The sequence below is a fragment of the Callithrix jacchus genome, chromosome 6 (assembly GCF_049354715.1).
Source record: "Callithrix jacchus isolate 240 chromosome 6, calJac240_pri, whole genome shotgun sequence".
NCBI classification, from domain to species: domain Eukaryota; kingdom Metazoa; phylum Chordata; class Mammalia; order Primates; family Cebidae; genus Callithrix; species Callithrix jacchus.
In genome coordinates this window covers 155,886,802-155,903,594 of record NC_133507.1, presented here as the reverse complement: position 1 = coordinate 155,903,594, position 16,793 = coordinate 155,886,802, and the positions used below count along the sequence as shown (strand labels likewise).

At 43.4% G+C, this 16,793-nt stretch overlaps 1 long non-coding RNA gene and 1 other non-coding gene across 2 annotated transcripts in view; both read left to right on the top strand.

The window, feature by feature from the left end:
* LOC118154702 (uncharacterized) overlaps positions 1–16,793 on the top strand; it is a 190,187-nt gene that overhangs the window by 154,799 nt on the left and 18,595 nt on the right. The gene's annotated exons all lie outside the window — the stretch shown is intronic.
* On the top strand, positions 13,480–13,551 carry TRNAA-AGC (transfer RNA alanine (anticodon AGC)). Its single transcript has one exon. It is a non-coding gene; the product is annotated as a tRNA-Ala (tRNA).

Genomic DNA, 16,793 nt, shown 5'->3' with positions numbered 1-16,793 from the left:
TAGCTGTGTGTTTGGTTGCATTTCTTATATACATGTATTATTTCATTTATGCTTTATACCATATTTTATTTCCTTCACAATAATAAAAGTTGCAAAACAGGAGAGTTCCCTGGTCCCCCTTGCAGGATGTGTGACGGGGTGTGGCTCACCTGTTCTGTGGCTGCTGCTGCTCAAAACCCTGACGGGAGGGGGTCACACAGACGGGCAGGTGCAGAGACTGGGACAAGCACTTTCGGCTCCAGCCCCATCGTAGTGTCTAAAGGTGGGTGCCCGCAGCTCCAGTGTTACAATCCTCTTGCAGCTCTGCCGTCCAAAGATGGCTTAAGTGTTAACCAGCTCAGTGTCCCCTCTGCCTTTCTGCAACGGTAGAGGGCAAGTGTGACAGCTTTCTGTATCCTGAACTCTTGTCCAGTGTCCTGGAAGAATCAGGTAACACATGGACTTGAAGGATGAATGTGGAGTTTTATTGAGTGGTAGAGGCGGCTCTCCGTGGGATGAATGGGGTCCTGGAAGGGGAGTGGAGTGGGAAGGTGATCTTCCCCTGGAGTTTGGCCATCCAGCAGCCAAACTCTTCTCTGATAGCCGCTGCTAGCTGAACTCCCAGCATTCAGACGTTCCTTCTCTCTTTCTCTGCCACGCCATTCTGCCATTCATCTGCTTGTTTTCTCTTCTCCTCATCTGCTCTTAGAGCCTGGAGCTCAGGGTTTAAACGGATACCGGATGTGGTGAGGTGGGGGGGTGTTGTGGGCCAAAAGGCAACTTTTTGGGTGTGAAAATAGAAATGCCTTTTCCCATTTAGGGCCGTGGGTCTCCGGGCTTGATGGTGGGGCCTTTGCTAGGGAACCACCCTCTTCTACTCAGTATTTCCCTGTCTCCTGTCCATACCAGTAATGAACAATTTAAAAAGTAGACACCAAACAAGCCAGGTAAGAAAGATTGCGCTAAAGTGATGGCTAGTTCAAACAATATAGAACTTTAAAGAATAATAAAGGAAATAACTCTTTAGTATTCCTTCCTACCATTTTCATACTTCCTTACAGATTGTTTTCATAAATAATGGACATTTTATTTTAATCGCCGTCCTGTGCATGTATTGGGCATGCATAGCTATTTTACTGTATATAATATATATTGTAATCTAGCACAGATTTCTTGAGGAAATTTACAAAAGTGTTAGTTTTATATGTACTGATATGGGATTATGTCCATGACAACTTTATAGAACTTTATTTAAAATTTTTTGTAATTTACATATAAGATATTTAAATGCAAATATTTGATATCATACTACACACATTTTGTTTTATAACTATGTTTTCAAAAAAATAAAAATCAAACATCAAAAATCTTTTAGACAGTAAAGAGATACCAATATTCCAGAAACATACAATTGGTTAATCCAATTGAAAGCTAATTTAGCATCTTGACAACCAAGGAAATAGAAAAACCATGATAATTTACATTTCTCATTATGTGATAAGGCAAAGCCAACACGGTTTCTGAAAAGAAACAAGTTTGGACATTAAAATCGATGTGGAATCCATTAAATCGATCTTTACCTTCAGGTATGTAGGACAACCTATCGGACACTTCTTTGACTGTGATTTTGCAAAAATAGAGAAATATCCTCTATATAAGAGCATACAACTTCTCCCTCACAACAACAAAACACTAAGGAACTGAAGACTTAATTAAGAAATTGCTTTACATAACAATAGCAAATCTGGCAACTCAGGAAGATGTGGATCAGGGGAAAATTGCAAGAGGTAATTTGCTGGGCTTCCAGCTTCTGCTTAGGATGCAGAAAGATGGAAAGGGCATTCTAACAACTGCAGTAACAACATGCCAGGTCATCTGCAAGACGCACCACTTTTCTCAGTCCTATCAGAAAGCTGAGGATGCAGGACCACCAAGCTAACCCAAACTCTGAGGAATAATCTAGACACTAAGGTCATGTATTCCAGAATTCTATTTATATGAAATATTCAGAACTGGCAAATCCCTAGGAACAGAAAGCAGATTGCTGTTTGCCAGAGGCTAGTGAAAGGGGAGTGTAGAATGCCTGCTTGCTGAGTACAGGGTCTCCTCTGGGGATGATGAAAATGTTTGGAACTAGATAGAGGTCACAGTTGCATGCACTGTGAAGGTACTGGACGCCACTGAATTGTACAGTTTATTTTTTCTTCCTTTTTTTTTTTCTGAGACGGAGTCTCGCTGTTTCCCAGGCTGGAGTGCAGTAGTGCAATCTTGGCTCACTGCAACCTCCACTTCTCAGGTTCAAGCAATTCCCCTTCCTCAGCCTCCTGATCAGCTGGGATTACAGGCTCCCGCCATCACACTGGGCTAATTTTTGTATTTTTAGTAGAGACAGGGCTTCTACATCATGTTGGCCAGGCTAGTCTTGAACTCCTGACCTCAGGTGATTCCCCCACCTCAGCCTCCCAAAGTACTAAAATTACCGGCATGGGCCACTGCACCTAGCTTGTACACTTTAAAATGGTTAATTTTATGTTATGTGAATTTTACCTCAGTTAAAAAAAAAAAAAACAAAATAAAAAAAGGAAAAGAGGTCCTGAGAAGAGACAGGATATAAATCCTTGCTTACATGGGGCAGGAGCAGATGGACACCAAAAAAGCCAGGTAAGAAGAATTTAGCTAAAGTGTTTGACAAGATGCTAAAAGCCAAGGGATGGCCAGAGTGGGCACAGAGAAGCCCTGAGCATGGCAGACTCAAGAGGAATTCACACCCGCTAGTTGGCTCTTCTCCACAGGCCTCACTGGGTGCTCACCAGAAAGATCAGAAACAGACCCAGAAACAGAGAAAATCACCCTGATGGAAAGGAACAGTGGCCTTGGAGATAAGGGCATGAGGTGCACCTGGGACCTTCTCCCCTGCCTCAGTCACAGAGCTTAACAGAAGCAAACTAGAAATCAAAAACAGACCTATAGCTGGAAAACCAACTAAGGCAACTAAGCTGCAAATTAAACAATACACTTCTAAACAATCCATGGATCAAAAAGGCAGTCATGAGAAAAATTAGAGAATACTTTGAAATGAATGAAAATGAAATCCAGATCAAAATTTATACAGTGGAGCTAAAATAGTGCTTAGAGGGGAAATCTATAGCATGAAATGCCCATAGTAGGAAAGAAGAAAGGTCTCTTATGAATGATTTAAACTTAGACTTTAAGGAACTAGAGACGTGAGAGCCAATTAAACCCAAAGCGAGCAGAAAAAAAGAAATCATAACCTGAACAGCAGAAATCAATGAACTGGAGAAGAGAAATGAGATAAAGAAAATCTATGAAAGCAAAACCGGTTTGAAATAGCATATTTACCATGCCGATTAGGACAAACAGAAGTAAAAGTTATCAATGTTAGGAATTTTAAAAAGGTACTGAAAGATGGCTGCTCAAACGTCAGACCATATATCCATTAGAGAGGCAATCATCTGCCCAGTTAATCAAACAGACTCAGGGATTGAATCTCATTGGTCCTGATGAGCCTGTTCCGGTCACGTGTCCACCCTGAGCCAATCACTGATGCCAGGGGTGGTAGGTGCTGATTGGTTTCCTCTAGGTACCACCTTCCAGTCCTAGAGTCTGGGACAGAGTCAGCCCCATCTAAATCCTGTGGCATCAGAGGAGAAACGTGGATGTGGGTTTCCCGTGCAGCAAGTAGCTCAGACACATGGAAATACGAACTCCAAAGGAGAGCAAATAGCAGCAGACGCCCTCTCAGAGCCTCCAGTAAGAAGAGAGGAGCATTCTTGAGAGCCTCCTGGTAGTACAGAAGCTCAGCACAGGGAATGATAACCTTAGGACATCCCAGTGACCGTGCCCCAGTCCCAGAGCTGACATGGCACACTTTGTCCATGTAGGGCTGCCATGGCTGTGGCATGTCCTGACTATAGCTATGGCGTGCTATGACTCAGTCCTCCAAGTATTAAAGCACCCCAGGAATGGAGGAGTCCTGACCTTGCCATTCTAGCACAGGGAAGAAGCAGGCAGGAAGGGACTCGGAATAGCTCCTCCTCTAGGTGTCCTCTTTTATTGTCTCCAACTTCTGTGTTGTTCTCACCAACAACACTGATGGCTCTATAAGGAGGAACTTGTAAAGGGTAACCAGACACCAAAAGTGAGATGTCAGATTGCCTTTTCGAATCTCCAAGCCTCTCCCCTTTAGCAGAGACAAAGGAGAATGAGCAAGAAGGTCATTGTTAGCGTCATTTATCAAGCTGTTGCCATGTAAACCGCTTTGTAATTAACATTTCCTTGCCTTGTTTCTGGGGATATAACTGTGCTTCTCACCATTATTTTGGCTTCATTACAAAGAACAGCACTTTACTTATGAAGTGACACTCTGTGTGGGACATGAGTGTTAACTGTCAGAGTAGACCTGGTTTTCTTAGAAGCGCTGTTCCATTTATGATATACGGAAAACAGAACCTGGTTCTTTTCTTGAATTCCAATCTTTTTCCTGTTTGTTTCATAAAGATAGCAAGCAACACAGCACCCAGGTGATACCTGCGTTATGAATAACTTAAGCTCAGTTTGGCATATATTTGGATGGGCCTCTGGGTACCTTGAAATTATTGCTATCAAGATGTCAATAAATACCTATTTAAGGGTAAACTCATTAGGAACTAACATGGTAAGTGAGAATTGAAGACATATTTATAGCGGTGGGTAAATCAATATGCCATTGCTTAATTATATCCAATGCATGATTACTTTTTCCAAAATAAACCTTTGAAGTGAAACATTTTAATTAAAGAAATATCAACACAAGATGGAGTTTGAAACCCAGTCACATATAAACAGCAAGACAGGCAGGTGGTGCTTCCATGAGAGGGAATTTTGAAGACACTGGCTTTCCAATCAGGCAACATAGAGCATAGGCCAGGGTGGACCCCACAGGCTCATGCTCAGCTAGTGGAGACACTGCTGATGGCCCAAACTCGGTCTGATTGTTGAAATTTTGCCTCATGGAGAAGCCCAAAGAGCCTCAGCACCCTCCAGTCACAAGCCAAGCAAATGACCTGTTCCTTGAGTCTAAGAGGCTCAGGTGGAAGGTGAGAACATCGTATTATGGATACAACGTTCCATAATACTGGGGCCTTAGGATGGAAGGGAGTGCTCACACCCTGGAGGAGACTCAGGAAGCCACAGAGCAGGTCTATTGGGGCTGGGAGTTGGTGGAGATGTTGCTCTCCATCTAGCCTGCTCCTTCAGAATTTGCAGGGGGTATTAGTTCCTTCTCACACTGCTAATAAAGATATACCCAAGACTGGGTGATTTATAAAAGAAAGAGGTTTAATGGACTCACAGTTCAAAATGGCTGGCAGGGGGGCCTCAGGAAACTTTCAATCATGGCAAAGGGGAAGCAAACACTTTCCTTCTTCACATGGCAGCAGCAAGGGGGAGTGCAGAGAAAAGGGAGGGGGGAAAGCCCTTTATAAAACCATCAGATCTCATGAGAACTCACTCACTGTCCTGAGAACTTCATGGAGGTAACTATGCTGATTCAATTACCTCCTACCGAGTCCCTCCCATGACACGTGGGGATTATGGGAACTACCATTCAAGATAAGCTTTGGTTGTGGACACGGCCAAACTATATAATAGCGGTTGGCACTCCCTGGTGCCTGTGTCCTGTGCCCAGATGAAACTCCACCCACCAACTGTCCGGTTCATTATGGCACATCAGCATGCTTACCCAGTGACGTCAGTGAAAACTAGATTTGTGCTCCCTGTGACATGGGTTTTGCCACTTTCTTTACCAGTCCCAAGGACTGTGCTGACCTGGTGGACAGGTACCGTCATATCCCAGCATCAGTCAAAAGGGGAAGTCAGGCCATCCATCTTCCTCAATCTAAGCTTCCCAGGCTCCCTCTTGGAACTGCATCCAGGATAGAGGTCATCAGGAGGTGTTTCCTGTGTAAATCACCAAATTTAGCGGCACGCTAATGAACTGGCCCTTCTGCCTACCCCGGAGAAGCTGCCCAATGAGCCCTGGGCTGCGTCTACTCATGGCCTGTGACTCCCAGCCCAGGCACTTTTAGCTTCAGCTCTACCGATATTTTTCTGTTGTCTCCTGGTGTTTAATGAAACAGGGAAGAAATTTTAGTCCAACCTACCTGACATTCATTTCCTCAAGGGTAAGTTCAAAGGCATTGTTTTGTTAATTTTGACATTATAAAAAATTGCCAGCATTGTCTCCACGCCTATCTCTCTTCATTCATGGAGCTTGGAGACTGTGGGCCCCTGCTCTGGCCAGCAAGTCTATTTCCAGGTCAGAAAATTTTCTCTAATGCCTTTGATTACTGCCTCATTCTAATTTCCAGAGTGTGCTTTGTCAGGAGAGGCTTTTGTTCATGGATTGGATCTCCTTGGTTAGTCCTCCGCCTCTATTACCTTATTTTTCTTATCTTTTAATCTTTTTGTTCATTTCCTCTGTGATTGTATAAGGTCACTCAAGTTTATCTTCGGCTTTACCGAGTTGATTTCCTTCAACAGTGAGCCTGATTTTTCTCCTCTGGTGTGGATTTAATATCTGCCTCTGTTCTTTTTATCTATGAACTTGTTCCTAGGACTGTGCTATCCTTATCTTACTCTGGAGAATTAAACAAGAGCTGTGTCTTCTTGAGTCACACAGAGAATACTGAGCAGGGGTTTTCTAAAAAAATCCTTCTGTTGAGAAGAATATGTCTGTTACATGGAGACCTCTTCTTTGAGGGCGGGGAGCTGGGGTTATTACCGGTAGAAGGTGTCCAGGTTCTTGGCGTCTCGAATAAAGAATTGGCCCAGGCACAAAGCGAGGGGAGCAAAAGCAGGGATGTACTTGAGAGCGAAAGTCCACTCCACAGGGTGGGAGTGGGCCCGAGAAAAGGGGGTCAAGAGCTCTGCTTATGGACTTTTCTGGGATTTCAATAATCTGGAGGTTTTCTATTGGTTACTTGGTGTGTGTTCTATGTAGATGAAGAGAATGAGGTGAAGTTACAGGGTCGTTTACTCAGTGTGCCCTGTTGTAAATGAAGAGAATGTTACTTGGTGTGTGTGGCCTGTGCACATCGAGAGGATGAAGTGAAGTTACAGAGCCATTCACATTCCTGTCGTTGCTGAAGTGCTTTCATTGTATTTATTTATTTACTGTCTAATTAAAAAAATTGTTTTTGAGATGGAGTCTTGCTCTGTCACCCAGGCTGGAGTGCAGTGGTGTGATCTAAACCCACAGCAACCTCCGCCTCCTGGGTTCAAGCTCTCCTCCTGCCTCAGCCTCCTGAGAGGCTGAGATTACAGGCATCTGCCATCAAGCCTGGCTAATGTTTGTATTTTTGTAGAGATGGGGTTTCACCATGTTGACCAGGCTGGTCTCGAACTCCTGACCTCAAGTGATCGGCCCACCTAGGCCTCCCAAAGTGCTGGGATTACAGGCATGAGCCATTGTACCTGGCCTAGGAAGTCAGTGTGGGTCGGCCTGATGTTCCCTGCTTCCAGGTCCTATTCTTCTGCCTCAGGGTCAGAGGTCAGAACCCAAATGCTTTTAGGGCCAGGCAAGCATCTGCAGTGAGTGAAACCACTGGCTGGCTGGAAAGACGATCAGAGTTTCTTGTCTGACTTGGCCACAAAAGTGGAAAATCCCTGTTTCCAGGTGAAATGCTGTTACTTTTCAATGCTAGGCTAACCCAGGGGTGGGAAGGGCAAATGCAAAAGGCTTCTTGGCCAGTGTTCTGCCCACTGGCCTCTAGTCTTTAGCTAAGGCTTAGCAGAAAAGCCTTCTCCTGTGAGGAGAACCCTCTGTGAGGTTCCATATGGTCCCTGCTGATTCTTCCTGGAGTGAAGGATTTTCCAATCCCCTTGGCAGAAGACAGGATACACACTGGATCCACTCATCTGCCTGGAGGTGAAGGAGCGCTCTGCTGGGTTTGCTTAGCAAGGTGCATCTTCTGAAATGACAGCAGTAGTGCGGATGAGAGTGAGATCACATAGCGCACTTCCTGCGGGCCAGACAGGCTAAGTGCTCTGTGTATATTGTATCCTTTATTAAAAGGCACCCAGCAAGGTGTTTGGGACATAATAAGCTCTCAGTGAACATCATAATTTTAATGATTAAGATTGCTCTTTACACGTGGAAGCCACGGGTTGGAAGCCATGGGCAGCCCGTGACGCGTGAATAGCACAGCCCCCAGGGCACACCAGGCCTGCATTAGAGCTTGCTCCTGCTTCTTACTTTTTGCTGTGATTAGCAGCACTTTTCCAGGGTGCTGAGGCAGAAAGCGGGAGGTCAGGCTTTCAACCAGTGGTAACAGTGGGCACTGTGCTACAAGCCGTGCATAAGCACTTCCTAACTTTTACAGCAAACTTGCAAAGCTGGTGGTGGTGTCTCATGTTTACAGATGAAAAAAAATTAAGGTTTGGGGAGGCCAAATAGAGGCTTTATAACTGGGTTGAGCAAGATGAAGACAGAAAATGGTATGCTAAATTCCGTAATATAGGGGGTGTTGGGAACCTTGAATGTAGTGATTTGAGTGAAATGATTAGGGTGGAAACCAGATTAAAATGGTCTGCATAGGAAATGAAAAATGTATCTATGGGCTGGGTGTGGCGGCTCATGTCTGTCATCCCAGCACTTTGGGAGACCAAGGTGGGAGGATCACCTGAGGTCCCAAGTTTGAGACCAGCCTGGCCAACATGGTGAAATCCCAGCTTTACTAAAAATACAAAAATTAGCTGGCTGTGGTGGCACATGCCTGTAATCCCAGCTACTTGGGAGCCTGAGGCAGGAGAACCACTTGACTCTGGGAGGCAGAAGTTGCAGTGAGCCAGGATCATGCCAATGCTCTCTAGCCTGGGTGACAGAGCTAGGCTCTGTCTCAAAAAACAACAACAAAAAACAAAAAAAAGAAAGAAAGAAAAAGAAAAATGTACATATGGCAAGAATAACCATTAAAGAGTAAATATGCTGTAGACAAAGAGAACAATTTGCAAGATATGATGGATACAGGATTCATCTAACTAATATAAAGAAGTGTGCTATAAATTAAGGAACAAAACATACAATCCAATATAAAAATTCTCGATGAAAATGAGCAGGTGATATACAGAAGAAGAAATCCAAATACCCTGTAGGCAACTTCCTTAGAGTCTGAAATTTTCAAATTAAACCCAGAAGTCTATTTTTTACCTATTGATGATAAAAGTCAGTATTATACAGAATGAAGGGAAAGATACTCTTTCCTGTTTGCTGGTATGAGTGTGGAATACTGCAACCTCTTTAAAAGGTCATCTAGAAACATCACTTAACGTGTAAAATATTTGTACCCTTTGACTCACTAATTCTACGCTTTGCCGTATCATGCACTCACGCTGAGAGGATGTGCTGGCTGTGTCATTTCCCAGCTCTGAAACTCTTGGACGCATTATTTAACCTCAGCCTGATTCAGTTTCCTCATCTCTAAAATGGGAATAATTAAAGCACTTACCCCATAGGGTTGTTGCAAAGATGTCATGAGTGAACACAGACACAACCGCTGCTCTACTGTCACTATTGTCACCATCATCTCTACTGGATACTGTGGATCCTTCTGCAATTTGCTTCTTCTGATCCAATTGTATTTCTTCGTGATGATATGTGTAGCTCGGTCTCATTTATTCTTATTTTGCTACTTTATAGTAAGTACATCATGTGACTATATGACAGTTACATAAGTGTTTGCTGATTGATAGAGACAGGTCTTATTTGCCATCACAAACATGGCTTTAGTGATCTTCTTGTCCTTGTCCATCCATACATGTGAAAAGTCCTCCTGGCTGCAGTTCCAGAAATTGAATTTTAGGGCCCTGTGAGTACATACTGTTTATTTCCCTAGATAGCGCTATGTCGTCTTTCAAAGTATAGTTTGTGGTTTGTGTTGCTCTAGATTTGCACACATGCATTATCATATCAATCTAGTTAATTTTTGCCAATAGAAGTTTTTTGCTATTTAAGTTTGTTCTTCTGGGAACTGCCTATTCATGTTTTCTGCAATTTTTATTTTTTTAATTATTTTATTTATTTATTCATTTATTTATTTTGAGACAGAGTCTCACTCTGTTGCCCAAAGGCTGGAGTGCAGTGATGCAATCTCAGCCTACTGCAACCTCTGCCTCCCAGGTTCAAGCAATTCTCCTGCCTCAGCCTCCCAAGGTAGCTGGGATTACAGGTGCCCACCACCGCGTCCAGCTAATTTTTGTAGTTTTAGTAGACCTAGGGTTTCACCATGTTTGCCACGCTGGTCTCGAACTCCTGACCTCAGGTGATCCACCCTCTTTGGCCTCCCAAAGTGCTGAGATTACAGATGTGAGCCACCACGCTCCGGCCTGCAATTTTTCTATTATGTTGGTTTTCCCTTCTTGATTTATTGAAACTTTTTATTTGATTTGATTTCTTGCAAATATCTTTTCTGAGTCTAGCTTGTCTTTTCACTTTATTTGCTTTGTGCAGAAGTTTCCATTTAAATGTAATCAAATGTATCTATCCTTTGACGTTCCTTTCTTTATTTCTTTCTTTTTTTTTTTGGTCTAGAGGAAGATGGAAGGTTTTCGTGTTGGCCGGTATGTAGGTATATGTGCTGAGAAATGTTATGTCAATAGTGCCCAAATTCTAGGTGTTGTGTTTCCTCCTTTGTACTTGGGGGGATGATGTATGTTAATCTACTCATTAACCTGGAGTAAAACTTCCAGAATGCTCCATTCCACTGGTCACCTAAAAAGGTGACCCATACAACAGGTTCCTGAATCTTTGTAAGTTTGCTTTCCCACCCTCTGGAATGCATGTCTTCCGAGTCTTCAATGTACTAGCCCCTTCCTTCCTTCCTTCCTTCCTTCCTTCCTTCCTTCCTTCCTTCCTTCCTTCCTTCCTTCCTTCCTTCTTTTTCTTTCTTTCTCTCTCTCTCTCTTTATTTTTTTTGAGACAGAGTTTCAATCTTGTTACCCAGGCTGGAGTGCAGTGGAGCAATATCGGCTCACTGCAACCTCCACCTCCTGGGTTCAAGCAATTCTCCTGCCTCAGCCTCCGCATAGCTGGGATTACAGGTGTCTGTCACCACACCTGGCTCATTTTTTGTATTTTTAATAGAGATGGGTTTTTTCCAGGTTGATCAGGTTGGTGTCGAGCTCCTAACTCAGGAAATCTGCCCATCCTGGCCTCCCAAAGTGCTGGGATTACTAGTGTGAGCCATCACACCCAGTCTGATTCTCTCTTATCCAGCCAAATTACCATGACTTCATTCATGTTGTAGCCCAACAGAATGTTCTGAAAGGTGTTTAGTAGGCCTGTGTCTCTTAGATTACATTAAGGAGGGAGCAGAATAGTAGACAGCTCCTTATTCCAGCATGGAAATGTACAGCCCTTATTCCAGCATGGAAATGTACATTCTTGTTCATTCCAAGTGACCGCAAAATATTTCTGATCCGATTTTCTGATAAGGATGGAAGAATGTATTTGGTAGATCAATAGCCACACACCACATGCCTAAGGCTATGTCAAGCTGCTCTAGTGAAGATCCAACACCAGGCACAGCAGCTGCCACTGGGCTACTGTGTGGTGGAGTTTGTTGTCATTCACTGTTGACCTGCAGGATTAATTAGTCTGTTCTTATAGGAGCCGGATTGTGAATTACAAGGAAGCGTAATGAGAAGCACCCCTTGCGCGTTTTCTTTAAGAAAATGGCACTGACTCTACCATTCTCTTGAGGCTGTGATACTGGTATCGATTGAACCATATTGGCCACCGTGTGGGTGGGGGAAGTGAGATCAGTTTCAGAGGTTTCTATCTGGTTTTTCCCACTATAATAGCTCTTATCTCTAGGCCAAGAAACCAATGTGGGAACTGTGCTAATGACCACTGCGGGTATTTGTGGTTCCAGTGGATGTAACATGAGCTCAACCAGGGCCAGGACTCCACTTAATATGTGGCTCCCTCAGAGGGTACCATGACGCTGATATCATTGTTAATCAATGACTTAGCTGTTTCTAACAGTACCTAAGATGTTTTGTATTCCCCTGTCCCCACTGTGCAGTGACCAAGGTAAACAGCCACAGGTCCTTGTAGGGAAAGACTGACTCATTTTCATGAACATTTGTCATGGTGTTGCAGGGTCCTTTCTTCAGGGGCCGACCTTCCCTTTAATCCTAAAACTGGCTACCAGGTAAAGGATGTTACTTGACAGCGATCGATTCCCTAAGCCTCCTGGTCATCATTCTTGATTCTTCTGATTGTAATGATAGGTTGATATTACCCTTGTTGGCTGCCTATTAAGCTTCTCCTTGGAAAGCCACATTCAAATAAACATCCGAGTAACTTTCAGCCAGCCAGACCTCTCTGCTACCCTCCAACACACTCATGATAATTTAATCCATCTGCCTTCTGATGACGAGGTGTTGCCACCTTCCCACTGTTGTTTCGGGATCCTGTCATTCCCATTGCTATGGGTAAGCCCAGTCCCTAACAGCATCTCCTACCACCAGCCTTTGCGAACAGAGGAGAATAACCTCTGCTCTTAGTGACTCTCGTACCAGCACATTTCTTACAGCCTCGGTGAATAGCGTACCCTCTGCGTGCCTCTCTGTGCACACAGTACTCTGCTAGGTTTTCTGGACTTAGGTGCTATATGCCCTTTGGCACACTCACTTCTCTCTTCTGTCACTTGCCACAGAAATGCTGACATTTCTACCTTACTTGGTGTAGGCCACTATGTTTTATGCTCCCACAAGCCATCCAAACAGCATATTTATGCCATGACTCAGAGTCCTTGCTATGGTATTGCATCCTGTATTTATAGAGAATGCTGCCAAATCAACTAACTCTTCCTTATCCAACCTTACATTCCAGCCCCCTTGATCAAAATCCCTTGAATCCATTTCTGTATGGGCCCTCCTCGCTTCTGCTGCTACTGCCAGACAGCCTGGCTCTGTATCTTCTCTGGGGTATATGATCTTTCCTCCTGGATGCGATTGAGTGCTGGATTTTCTTGTATTCCTTAAAATAAGATTGGACAGGCCGGGCACGGTGACTCACGCCTGCAATCCCAGCACTTTGAGAGGCCAAGATAGGTGGATCACCTGAGGTCAGGAGTTCGAGACCAGCCTGGCCAACATGGTGAAACCCCATCTCTACTAAAAATACAAAAATTAGCCCAGTACAGTGGTGGACACCTGTAATCCCAGCTGCTCGGGAGGCTGAGGCAGGAAAATCACTAGAACCCAGGATGTGGAGGTTGCAGTGAGCCAAGATCATGCCAGTGCACTCTAGCCTGGGCAACAGAGTAAGACTCTGTCTAAAAAAAAAGATTGGAAAATTTCCGGCCATCAGTTTTTTAGTGGATTAGTGATCCATCCATGGCTTGTTTCAAGAATATAAAGACACCTTCATTACAGGGCTAATCTCACTCCATTTAAAAAGACGCAGCCTAGCCAGGGTCTCCATTGAAAAGCCCTGGGGGTGTAGCTCAATGGTAGAGCACATGCTTAGCATGCATGAAGCCCTGGGTTCAATCCCTGGCAGCTCCAGCTGTGGTATTCTGTCGTGTGTCACTGCAAATGAAAAGCCCTATGAGTTGAACAGTCTCTCTACTCTGGCTAGAGGAAACTTGAAAGGTCCCAGGTACCCCATAAGCTCTGGGAATTTTCTGATCACTCCTTGTAAATTATTCTTTATTCAGAAATTGTTCTTGTCCAACCTTTGGAGACCTTTCATTCTATACACGTGCAGTTTGATTTTCAACCAAAGACTTAAGGGACCCCATGCAGATTTCCGAGTTCTTTTAAGAGTGCATAGCTTCTTTCTCGTAGGTTCTCTGGCCCACAGATTACAGTGTATTTGTAGTCTCTGAGCTCCAGTTGTATGTATCTTCAACACAGCAGGAATGTTAGATTATGTGTGGGTCCCCTCCATAAGCCACAGTCCAGACACTTCTCCAAACAGAAGTAGACCTCCAGGCCAACATAGGGTTTATCTCACTTCCTGCCCCTTCTCCTGTGCTTTATGTTGTTCCGTGTCTGAAAACTGTGCTCTTTGTGTGTTCAGTTCTCTAGTTGTCTGCTGTAGGAGGGTGATCCTGGACCACTTCCTCCCCATGACCAGAAGTCCAGAGGTTTCTTACTGCGTGTTCTATCTTTATTCATTGATAGAGAAATGCTATTGCCTTTTGTATCCAGAACCTTGCCAAACTCTTTTTTTTTAAACAGTGTCTCACTTTGTTGCCCAGGCTGGAATGCAGTGGTGCAATCACAACTCACTGCAGCCTCCACCTCCCAGGCTGAAGCCATCCTCCTGCCTCAGCCTCCCAAAGTGCTGGTTTTACTGGCATGAACCACCACACCTAGCCTCCTGTATTAGTTTTCATAGCATGTCTGGACATTCCATTAACTATTTTATATTAAAAAAACTATCACGTATCTGCAAATAAAGATGATATAATCTCTTCCCTTCCAAATTCATATACATATTATTTCTTTTTCTTTTCTTATTTAGCTAGTGACTAGAGAACATTTTTGGTGAGCATTGTAACTGCCTAAGGGGCTCACCTTGCCCACTGCTTAGACAGAGCTGATTTATTAAGCCATGGGAATTGCGGTAGATAAAGAGTAATTCAAGCAGAGCCAGCTGTGCAGGAGACCAGAGTTTTATCATTACTCAAATCAGTCTCCCCGAACATTTAGGGAGCAGAGTTTTTAAGGATAACTTGGTGGGTGGGAGGAAGCCAGTGAGCCAGGAGTGCTGACTGGTCAGAGATGAAATCACAGGGAGTCAAAGCTGGCTTCTAACGCTGAGTCAGTTCCTAGGTGGGGGCCACAGGATGAGATGAGCCAGTTTATTGATCTGAATGATGCCAGCTGATCCATCAAGTACAGGGTCTGCAAAACATCTCAAGCACTGCTCTGAGGAGGAGTTTAGGGAGCGTCAGAATCTTGTAGCCTCCAACTGCATGACTCCTAGACCATAATTGCTCATTTTGTGGCTGTTCGTCCTACAGAGGCAATCTAGTCCCCAGGCAAGAAGAAGGTCTGCTTCTTCAGAAAGGGCTGTTACTGTCTTTGTTTTAACCTATAAACTATAAACTAAGTTTCTCCTAAAGTTAGTTCAGCCTACGCCCAGGAATAAACAAGGACAACCTGGAGGTTAGAAGCAAGATGGAGTCAGTGAAGTTAGATCTCTTTCACTGTCTCAGTCATAATTTTGCAAAGGCGGTTTCAACATGATGAAGAGGCCCTCCCTCCCTTGTTCTTGACTTTGGTGCTAATGCTTCTAGACACGAACCGTTAGGATTAGTGTGTGCTGTAGGCTTTTCAAGCTGCTTCTTTTTCCCAATTTCACGAGAGTTTCCAAATCATAAATTGGTACTGACTTTGGCAACTCACCTAAGCACATCTATTGAGATTTTCCTTAGTTTTCTTCTCATTATTCTCTTAATGTGGAATATTATAATAAAAATTTTTCTGATTTTGAAAATTATACATTTCCAGAATGAGCATGCATTATTTCAAAATCTAATGTTGAGTTTGATTTGCCGACATTTTACTGAAGATGATCTGGCTGTGGATTCTGTGACAGGGTGGTCTTCTTTTCTTACACTCCTCTAGTCCGGTTTGGTGAAGAGGGTATTTGCTAGACTTTTCAAATGAGTTTTAGAGGCTTTCCTTCCTTTTTTAATCTTTTAAACTGTTATTTAAGATAGTTATTTTTTGAAGCGATGCCAAAATGCACCGTAAACCCATCCAATCCTGCCGTGTGTGTGTGTTTCTTTAAGCAGGAATCTTTTGATTACAAGTGAATTCACTTTTTTCAGCGTGTGTCGTTTTAATGCGAATTCCTGTTTCTTTGTGAATCAGTGTTGGTAATAGCAGAATTGCTTCTGAAGTGTAGGCTGCCTAACAGACTGACTGAAGCTCTCCCTTCTCAGCGGGAGGGTCTGTGCTTGAAGTCCATCTCCCTGGTGGTGGGGTGCCTTTCCTGTTGGGGTGGTATGAGAGATCAAAAGCTACAGGTGCAGTCTCCAAAACTCCTGTCCAACTGGACTGTATACTTTAAGAGCCTGGCATCCAAACCTTTTTTGTTTATACACACACACCTGATGGTTTTTCTCCGGCTCCATACAAGGTATTACAAGAAGAGGCAGGTGCCCTCACTAGAACCTGAACGCTCTGCGTATCCAGAAGCACCTGCCTGTCCCCAGTGCTCTGCTCTATGAAATGACGAGACACCAGGAAACCACCAGCCTTCTTCTCTGCTTTTTGTTTTTTCTGAATTTTAAAATTTTATTTCATTTAAAAATTTTTTAATTTGTTATTTTTAGGATACTGTGGAATGTGTCTCTACATTTCATTATATTCTTCTCAAAATGTTTCTGTTTTTACTAAGCTTTTCAATTTTCTGGCATAAAGCTGCATGTAGCAGCCTCTTAGGGTCTTTTAATGACTCACCATAATGTCATTACAGCCCCATTTTTATGCCTTGTCTCTTGTTGGTGCCTCTTTTCTCCTGTTTTAATGATCAGTGTTATTTTATGGACTTCTCAAGGAGTTGATCTTTGCCGATCTTCTATTGTTTCTTTCTTGTTCATTTTGTTAATATCTGCTTTTATATCTGTTATTTTCTTCTTGTTACATTTTTAGGCTTTAGTAATTTTTCTTTTTTAACCTTAAATGAATGAACTCATTTTTTTTGAAGCTGTTTTTAATACATGCATGAAGGCTATAATCTAAAGCCCAAGTACTAATTTAGCTACAGCCTTCATGTTTTGAGGTACACA